Genomic DNA, 11593 nt, shown 5'->3' with positions numbered 1-11593 from the left:
TCTCCAAATTAAATTCCGGGCATACGCCCAAGTCCCAAATCACGATAGAGACCTACTGGAACTGTCAAAATATTGATCCGAGTCCGTTTGCTCAAAATATTTACCAAAGTCAACTCGATTGAGTTTTAAGGCTCTATTTCATATTTTAATCAATGTTTCATATAAAAACTTTCCGAAAAATTATACGGACTGCGCACGCAAGTCGAGGAATAATGAATAGTGCTTTTCAAGATCTTAAAACACAGAATTAATAATCAAATTCAAAGATGATCTTTTAGGTCATCGCATTCTCCACCTCTAAAACAAACGTTCGTCCTCAAACGGAATTAGAAAAAGTACCTGAGCTGGTGAAAAGGTGTGGATATTTACTCCGCATGTCCGACTCGGACTCCCAGGTAGATGCCTCTACCGGCTAACCTCTCCATTGCACCCGAACTGAAGGATTAATCTTAGACATCAACTGCTGGACCTGCGGGGCTAGAATAGATACCAGCTCCCCCTCATAAGTCAAATCTTTGCCAATTGGACTGAGCTAAAATCTAAGTCAAAGCATGAAACCCGGAGCAATATTCTTCCTCCAACCATGAATGCAATATCACAAAATTTACGGCCGGCATAACTCTTTTTCCTAGATAGAGCTGTGCGAAATCGATCTTGAATAACATTGGTCTTATCCAAGGCATCATGTACCAAATTGGTACCCAACAATCGAGCATCTCCCGGTTCGAACCAGCCAACTGGCGAACATCATCGCCTTCCGTACAATGCCTTATATGGAGCCATCTTAATGCTCGACTGGGAGCTGTTATTATAAGTAAACTCCGTAAGTGGCAAGAACTGATCCCAAGAACCTCTAAAGTCTATAACACAAGCGCGAAGCATATCTTCCAATATCTCAATAGTGCACTCTGATTGCCCGTCTGTCTGTGCATGAAATGTTATACTCAACTCAACCCGCGTGCCTAACTCACGCTGTACAACCCTCCAGAAATGTGAGGTAAAGTGTGTACCTCGATCTGAAATAATAGACACGGGCACACCGTGAAGGCGGATAATCTCACGAATGTAAATTTCAGCTAACCTCTCTGAAGAATAGGTAACTGCCACTAGAATGAAATGTGCTGACTTGGTCAACCTGTCCACAATGACCCAAACTACGTCGAACTTCCTCTGAGTCTGTGGAAGTCCAACAACAAAATCCATAGTGATACGCTCCCACTTTCACTCAAGAATCTCTATCTTCTGAAGCAAACCACCAGGTCTATGATGCTCGTACTTGACTTGCTGATAATTTAGACACCGAGCTACATATGCAACTATATCCTTCTTCATTCTCCTCTACCAGTAATGTTGCCGTAAATCTTGATACATTTTGGCGGCACCTGGATGAATAGAATACCTGGAACTGTGGGCCTCTTCAAGAATTAATTCGCGAAGCCCATCCACATTAGACATAAAAATACGACCCTGCATTCGCAGAACTCCATCTTCCCCCACAACAACCTGTTTGGCATCACCATGCCACACCGTGTCCTTGAGGACAAGTAAATGAGGATCATCATATTGCCGTCCTCTGAGGCACTCATATAAAGAAGACCGAGCGACTGTGCAAGCTAAAACCCGACTGGGCTATGAAACATCTAACCTCACGAACTGATTAGCCAAAGTCTGGACATCTACAGCTAATGGTCTCTCACCAACCAGAATATAAGCAAGGATGCCCATACTCACAGCCTTTCTACTCAAAGCATCGGCCACCACATTAGCCTTTCTGGGGTGATACAAAATGGTGATATCATAGTCTTTCAACAACTCCAACCATCTTCTCTATCTCAAATTGAGATCCTTTTGTTTGAACAGATACTAAAGGCTATGATGATTAGTAAATACCTCACACGAGACACCGTAGAGGTAATCTTCAGCACGTGAACAATGGCTACCAATTCTAAGTCATGAACAGGATAATTTTTCTCGTGAACTTTCAACTGTCGCGGCGCATATGCAATCACCTCGCCATCTTGCATCAATACTGCACCAAGCCCAACGCGAGATACATCACAATACACTATATAAGATCCTGAACTTATGGGTAATACCAACACTGGCGCCGTAGTCAAAGCAGTCTTGAGCTTCTGAAAGATCAACTCACACTTGTCTGACCATCTAAATGGGACACCTTTCTGGGTCAGTCTGGTCACTGGGTTTGCTATAGATGAAAACCCCTCTACGAACCGATAATAATAACCTGCCAAACTCAGGAAACTCCGGATCTCTGTAACTGAAGTAGGTCTCCGAGTAAATTTTCTCTCTCCTATTTTCTTCCTTCTGATTTTCTCTCAATTCTTATTTTTATGTTTTAGAAGCCGGCCAGCATGCACAAACCGAATCTAACATCATGTACATGTAGCACATAAGATGCATCAGGATGGTCTTGTAATTATCGGGTACACCTGTTCTAGACGGACCCAACCCCTGTGTTGAGTCCCCAAAGTCAAATGCACATGATACAAACAAACGTTCCTACTAGGGATCTGTCATGAGGCTATGTTATTCTAGGTTTAAAATCCTGGGGGGGGAGGGGGGGGGTTTAGACCTGGCTTACCCAAGCGGACAGCTCGAGCCGAGGTGGGGGCAACGTACTGGGAGCACGAAAGTCTACCCGGCCTAGTTACTGATCCGGCCTAGTTACTAATCCAGCCTTATTCTATTTGGTATGACCTCTAATAAAAAAGTGGTACACGCGCACGTGTGCACCATAAATTCAGAAGACTCAGAAGGGAGGCGTAAGAAGGCAGTTTATATAGTTCAAATAATATTAAAGAGGTAAATGAGCGACAATTAGCACATTAGGCCTATAAACACAGTAATATCAACAATCAAGAAAGCCAAGTATAGATCACATTACAAGCTCGAATTCTGAACACTTAACCAAAGGTTTTGGGTTCTTATCCCCAGCATAGTCGCTAGAACTGTCACACCTCCTTTTTCCCGAGGGATAGGGAGTTTTTCCAATTTAAGTAACATTATTCGAAATGAGATTATTTATTTGATTAGAGTCTCCACTTGGAATATTTGTTATGGTGTCCCAAGTCACCGATTTATTTTAAAATCCCAAATCAAGGAAATTGACTCTTATTTATGGTCTCCGAACACAGAAGACCAGGTAAGGAATTCTGTTAACTCGGTTCTGAACAGCCTCAATCTTCTTAGGATCCACTTTTATGCCTTCTGCCGATACAATATGCCCCAAAAAGGCAACTGAGTCTAACCAAAATTCACATTTTGAAAATTTGGCATATAATTGATTATTCTTCAAAGTCTGAAGCACACTCCGAAGATGTTGTTCATGCTCCTCTCGATTGCTGAAGTAAATCAAGATATCATCGATGAATACAACCACAAAAGATCCAAATAGGGCTTGAACACCCGATTCATCAAATCCATAAATGTTGTTGGGGCATTTGTCATCCCAAATGACATCACTAGGAATTCATAATGCCCATAACGAGTTCGAAAAGTTGTCTTAGGGACATCAGATGCCCTAATCTTCAACTGATGGTAACCAGACCTCAAATCGATCTTCGAAAATACCTTGTCACCCTGAAACTGATCAAATAAGTCATCAATTCTTGGCAACAGATATTTGTTTTTGATAGTGGCCTTGTTCAACTACCGATAATCTATACACATCCGCATAGAGCCATCTTTCTTCTTTACAAATAGTACTGGTGCACCCCAGGGCGAGACATTGAGTCTAATGAATCCCTGATCAAGCAAGTCTTGTAACTACTCCTTCAACTCTTTCAAATCTAGCGGGGCCATACGGTATGGTGGGATAGAAATGGGCTGAGTGCCCGGAGCTAAATCAATACAAAAATCAATATCTCTGTCGAGTGGCATCCCCGGCAAATCTGCAAGAAATACTTCTGGAAATTCACAAACAACTGGTACTGAGTCCATAGAAGGAACATGCGCACTGGAATCGCGAATATAAGCCAAAAGTCTAGACACCCTTTCTCGACCATACGCTAAGCCTTCGTATAAGAAATAACCATGCTGGTAGAATGAACAGGAGTTCCTTTCCACTCTAACTGAGGTAACCCCGGCATGGCTAGGATCACCGTCTTGGCATGGCAATCCAATATAGCATGATAAGGTGATAGTCAATCCATACCCAAGATGACATCAAAATCTACCATATCAAGAAGTAGAAGATCCACACTAGTCTCAAGACTACCAATAGTAACCACACACGAATGATAGATATGATCTGCTACAACAGAGTCTCCCACCGGTGTAGATACACACACCGAAGCATCAGAGAATCACAAGGCACAATCAATTATGAAGCAAAATAGGAGGACACATAGGAATAAGTAGATCCTGGATCAAATAGAACTGAAGCTTCTCTATGGCAAACTGGAATAATACATGTGATCACAGCATCAGATGACTCGGCCTGAGGCCTAGCTAGAAAAGCATAAAATCAGGGTTGGGCCCCACCACTCTGAACTGTGTCTTTGGGATGGCCTCTAGCTGGATGGCCTCCACCTCTAACGGCCTGACCTCTACCTCTAATGGCCTGACCTCCACCTCGAATAGCCTGACCCCTACCTCTAGCTGGCTGAGCAGGCGGTGAAGCAACCGGTGCCGATATGATAGCAGGTGAATCCTGCCGAGATCTGTTACTCAACAACCTAGGGAAATATTACCTGATGTGACCAATTTTCCCACACTCATAACACCCATCTCGATGTCGTGGTTGCTGAAGCTGAAGCTGACCCGAACGGGCCGGATAACCGATGTAGTGACTCTGGAGTGGTGGTGCACTGATAGGAGCTGAATGTGCACTAAATTCTGGCTGCCCAGAGTAAGGCATAATATGACCGTGACTCCCTGAAGCACCGGGAGATACATGGAGTGCTGAATGAAACGGTCTGGGAGGATGACTCCTACCAAATTTACCTCTGCCTCCAGACAAGGCACCACTGAAACCACTAAACTGATGAGGCCTCTTATCAGACCTCTGTCTTCTCTCCTTTGCAAGAACCATCTCGATCCTCCTCGCCATATTAGAAGCCGCCTTAAAGGAAATCTCACGTCCGGTCTCCTTGGCCATCTGAAGCCTAATAGGGTTAGTGAGTCTCTCAATAAAGCCCCTCACTCTCTCTCCCTCAGTAGGTAGTAAAAGAAAAGCATGATGGGCTAAATCCACAAAACGGGACTCACACTGAGTAACAGTCATGCTACCCTATTGTAGACGCTCAAATTGCTTGCGGTAATCCGTTCTCAGTGTGATAGGAAGGAACTTCTCCAGAAATAGCTGCGAGAACTGCTCCCACGTAAGTGTAGGTGATCCAACTGGTCTGGTCAATGTATAATCTCTCCACCACCTCTTGGTGGAACCCGTCATCGGAAATACAGCAAAATCAACCCCGTTGGTCTCAACTATACCCATGTTCCTCAGCACCTCAAAGCAGCGGTAAAGATAATCCTGTGGGTCCTCATAAGGTGTACCACTGAAGTGAACTGGAAAGAGCTTAGTAAACTTATCCAGTCTAAATAAGGACTTAAAAGACATGGCGGGCCTATCACCGGTCTGTGTCGCAATAACTGGCTGAACTACCCCAACTGGCGGGGCTATTGGAGCCTGATTCTGGGGAGCCATCTGCTCCGGAGTAGGAGTAGTGGGAGTTTGTACTCCTCCCCTAGCCGGTGAGACGGCTGGTACCACTGGAAATGTACCATTTTGGGCCACGCCCTCCATAAGACTGTCACGACCCAAAATCCAACTAGTCGTGATGGCACCTAACCCAACCCGCTAGGTAAGCCAACTTTCACTTATCCAATTCCAATAATAATTATTAAAGCAATTTAAGTAAATAAATATCTTAATCTTATACATTCCCCAAGAACTGGTAGAACAAATCATGAGCTTCTAAGAATAGAGTATATAACGCTGGTATGAAGTAAATACATCATCTGTTTGAAAAGTACATAAACCGAGTTTTATGAATCTAAGGCTACCAATGAACAAGAGGCAGCTACAACTGGAACGCAGGTACATCCTCAGATCCAGCTCCCACAAACATAGTAACATCAGTAGCTAAAATCTGCACGCAAGGTGCAGAAGTGTAGTATGAGTACAACCGACCCCATGTACTCAATAAGTAACAAACCTAACCTTAGGTTAAAAGTAGTGACGAGCTTGTACCAAGGTCGGGTCCAACACCAATATCCAACAAATATTTATAACAATGTAGAGCATATAAATAAGGAAGCAATTCAGAAATAAAATGCTCAGCTTTATCACAATTTCCCTAAAATATTTCCACTTTTCAAGGATAACAGTGAAAACCCAAATCCTTTACCGAAATTGTCGAAAAGTATGAGATAATTTGAAAACTGTAAATTTTTCCAAAAATCCTTTCCAAATAAGAAAGATGTTTCATTTCCTTTCCAGATAGCAAGTGTGAAATACCTCTCTATGCTCACATATCAATGTGTGTAAAAGTCATGAATGACGTGATACCGTACAACATGAGGAATGCGTCTCTATGCATGTATGTCATGTGTGCATGCCAATGCCCTGTATCTCAGAGATGAATCATGTACTCACACTTTCAGAGTACTCAATCTCACTGCTTTGCACTTTCCACTCATCATGCTCAACCACTCGGTACTGTATATGGCCCATACGGCCCAGAGAAATCCATCCAGGAACATATACAACACTAACTATATGTCACCCAGTACCGAGGAAAAAGGGCAATCCAACCTTGTGGAGAAATCCATCTCCAGGTACTAGGTACTTCGTACAAATCTATGTCCATGGAAATACATGCCTCAATAGTATCATCCGCGCTCACTGGGGGTGTGTTACAGACTCCGGAGGGTGTCCTTTAGCCCAAGCGTTATAAATCGCACGGACAACTCACGAGCTATAGTACAATATCACAATCAATCAGGCCCTCGACCTCACTCAGTCATCAATCTCTCCAGTCTCTCTCTCACGGGCTCACAATGTCATGAAACTAGCCCGGAAATGATGATATGATGTATCAATAAATAACAACAGAGACTGAGATATGATATGCAATGAAATGAGTATGCCTGAGTATGAAATTTCAATTCAAACAAATAATTCACAGCAATATGACCTCTATGGGTCTCAATAATACTGGCACATAGCCTCAGCATGATTTTTAATATGATTCTCAACTCAATTTCTTTAACACATAAAACCGCATAGAAAATGCCAAGATTATTTGACTACAAAATTCCACGGAAACAATTACTTCAAATTATTTATGGTGCACGCCCATACGCCTATCACCGAGCATGTGCGTCACCTCCAAACAATTCACATAATACGTACATTCAGGGTTCATACCCTCAGCTTTAAGATTAGAAGAGTTACTTACCTCGAACGAGACGAATCCAAGGCCGAGCAAGCTAAACAATGCTCCAGAAATCCCATTATGCGCGTATCAACTTCTGAACGGCTCGAATCTAGCCACAATAAATTTGATTCGGTCCACACAATTATAGGAATTAATTCCATAATAAAATACTAATATTTTCCTACAAAATCCGAAATTACACTCCAAAAATAGCCCGTGGGGCCCATATTTCGGAATCCGTCGAAACTCACAAAATCCGACAACCATCTAATTATAAGTTCAACCATACTAATTTCACTCAATTCTGATCCAAATCGATGTTCAAATGTAAAAAATTCATATTATGAACTTTAGGCCAACACCCCCAATTTCCTCTTTAAATTCATCAACCAATTGCTAAAATGAAGATAGATTCATGGAATATAATCACAAGGGAGTTAAGAACACTTACCCCAAGTTGTGTGGAAACATTCCTCTCCAAAATTGCCCAAACCAAGCTCCAAAATCCAAAAATGGTGAAAAATCACGAACCCTCGAACTTAAAGGGTTCTGTCGAGCACTTTCGTAGATGCGGACAAGAGGTCGCACATGCGACCCTCGCTTCTGCGAGAATAGCCTAGCCAGCCCAGGTCGCTTCTGCGATGCCTAGGACCGCATATGCGGTCGCTCTTTTGCGCAACTGGCACCGCACCTGCGAAGACCCTCGCTTTTGCATGTGTATTGTCGCTTCTGCGACCATCGCCCTGCGAGCCCTTTTCCGCAGGTGCGATCACACCAGAACCAGCAATTCTTCAACTTCGAACCTTGGTCCGTTAATCACCCGAAATCAACCCGAGGTCCCTGGGGCTTCAACCAAATATACCAACAAGTCTTATATTCTAATACGAACTTAGTTGAACTCTCAAATCATCTCAAACAACTTCAAAAATACGAACTACACACGGATTCAAGCCTAATGAATTTTGAAATTTCCAAATTCTACAAACGGCGTCGAAACCTATCAAATCACGTCTGATTGATCTCATATTTTGCACACAAGTCATATTTGACGTAACGAAACTATTCAAATTTCCAGAATCGGATTTCGACCCCGATATCAAAAAGTCAACCCTCTGGTCAAGCTTCTCAAAAATTCAACTTTCGCCATTTCAAGCCTAATTCCACTACGGACCTCCAAATAATTTTTCGGACATGCTCCTAAGTCCAAAATTACTATATGGAGCTACTGAAATCATCAGAATTCAAATCTGAGGTTGTTTACACATAGATCAATATTCGTATAAAGCACAAACGGAGTAGTAAATGAGGGAACAGGACTGTAATACTCAAAACGACCGGCCGGGTCGTTATATTCTCCCCCACTTAAACATACGTTCGTCCTTGAACGTGCCAAGAGTTGTTTCCAAGCCATCAAATCACTATTCCATATTACCACGCACGTACTCAGAGGTGAACCCACATCACCCTATTCCATATGGGCCTGACATCACAACACAACAAAAATCATTAATTTAATCTTGGCCCAAAAACCTTGGAATTCAATTCCTAACATTTAGAATTTCCTTTAAAGACATGAATCTCATATCTACACACTGAATGAGTCCGAACAAGTTGTATCAAGCCATAACCATGACCCTAGACATATTCACATACCATACTACACATCACGCATGCTCGCAACACCATTCCTGATCACAGTAAGTACTCCAACTAACCATGTACTAGTATTAAACCCCATATCAAGCCAAACTTCATTCCAAAACCTTCGTACATTATTGATAATAAAAGAAACACGTAGAAATCTCATGACCCCTTATTAGATCAACAAGTCATGGAGCTCTCTCGCCCCAACCAGAACCATAATCACTTTCTAAGACGACTTTTAATATTATCCTCCCGAATATACCGTAATCAAATGTACTCAAATGAGAGAACTGTCCCGCAAGATTAACAAGTACCGCCACAACGAAATGCTAAAAAATCTATCACACACTGTAAAACCATCACACGATTCTAACATAAGGTTTATACCTTAACATAACTTCGTTGCAATGCATGACCCCATCCAAACGTTGGTCCATATTATATACCTCAAGTCACCCTGCTCAAAATCAATAACCACGGAGAGGCAAATGACACAATGCCACACAAAACCTGAAAGAACATAACCAATGCGCAATCGATCATGCAATTCCCAAATACTTATCTCAATCGAATTCCACCATAAGGACCCCAATAGAACCGCACCATGTGTGCATATAACCAACGTATCACAACTCCTCGTTGCATAGAAGAGTAACTCACACATCAATCAGAACACGAATAAGTCCAACGCCAACTGAATGGCACATCCCTCAACAATAGCAGTGTGGGGCCAACTAATCCGACTCGGTGTAGAATACACATCCTAATTGGGCCTACCAATGGACCCCTCAAATCAACTCGGGTCACCCACAAATAGATAAATAACCCTCCGAAAATCCACGATGACTGAATCATAATACATACTATCATCTGGCTCGCGTCGGCCACAACTTCACAGTCTGCAACCATGAAACAATCCATTCTTGAAAACTCCCAGTCTCCAAACTCATAAAACACACGAATAATCATTTCTGATTCCATCTCCACAACCCGAATGTCTAACACATATCTCATACACGACCATCCCACGAGGAATACTTCTCCCATTCCTTCGTGCCACATAGCAACCACTTAAAATCAGCAGTCGATCAACTAGGAGAGTGTCGCAATACATATGCCATACCCATAATTCAAAGCATAGGTCCCCTTCTGAAATGTACACTCCACTTATGCAATACTAGATAGTTATAGCATTTATCTAAACATCGAAAATCGTCCATTCCCTCTAAGAATTTATGACCTCCCTTTCAAAACTAAACGATGACCTTGCACACGCAAACCTTAATCCCACACAACACACCGCATCTATCATGCCATCATATGAAAAATATGATAACCTCATAATCTTTCCGAGTCACAAGTAGAATACATATCCGATCATCCAGAAGCCTTCCATTTGATCATATCCGGTAGAAAATCATAATACTCAACATGCTACATCACACCGGTAGAAAATATCCATCTCAAACTATGGTGGAAACCATCAAGAACACTTTAAAATCCATTTGCACATACCCAAGTTATTAGAACTGAATTCCTCTAACTCGACCTAGCCATGCAGGTCACCAAACCCAAGAATATTGCCACCAAAACATCTGTAAAGTCTTACCACATCGTGATTACCCAAAGAACCAATTCTACCATTACCGTACTAGTCCAGCCCACTACCCAGTTGTCCTATTTCTCTGAGTCCCTTTCGAATTTGTCTTCAGATTGATACTTCTCCTTGCTAAAACACCACGATCTTTAACCATAACTCACCCCACGAACCCTAGAATGGAACCACAACGTCTTAAGGCCCATAAGCCGCTGAATTCCCTATTAAGTACCCCCAAAAGCACCAAAATCGTGACATCCACTTTGAAAGACATTATGTAAATTTAAAATTGTTCCCCTTCCCTTTCTTATACTGAAATGTAAAATCCATAATCATACAGAATTACCGCAAGTCTCGACACCATTCAATGTAAATATGAGTATTCTAGCGATATACGAATCCGAAAACAATTTCAATTGCCACTTATACATTTTTGAATCCATTAGCACCTTCTCGAGAGTCACCCACTTTGCTCAAATCTAAAAATTGCACCGCCCAAATGGGCTGAAAGACACGTGCCCCATTAGCACATCACCACTCAAAGAAGTAACCCTACCTTAATACCACCGATCAAATTCATACTCTGTGCGCGCTACATCCTTTAGAAATAACAATTCACTCATCCCATGATTTTCCTATACTCATAAAGTGCCATAACCCGTATCCAAAAATTTCCTTACTCGAGTTATTCTCGAACACCACCTCTGCCGGTCATCACTAATTCCCAAGTATGCCTCAGGCCAAAACAAAAATTTGACACATAACCATGAATTGAATTATCAATAGCAGACGTCCGCTAAGCTCGTATCCACAATCATCCGCTAAGCTCGTATACATTCCCTTAACACTCAAGTAAACTTTCTCAACCAGATTCAAATTCAAGTCTCAACACATATGCCTCGCTGGCAGAAAAGAAATTCTCTATTTATATCATAAGGAACACACACAC

This window comes from Nicotiana tabacum, chromosome 19 (assembly GCF_000715075.1).
Source record: "Nicotiana tabacum cultivar K326 chromosome 19, ASM71507v2, whole genome shotgun sequence".
Lineage (NCBI taxonomy): Eukaryota > Viridiplantae > Streptophyta > Magnoliopsida > Solanales > Solanaceae > Nicotiana > Nicotiana tabacum.
Note: the sequence above shows the minus strand (reverse complement) of the source record.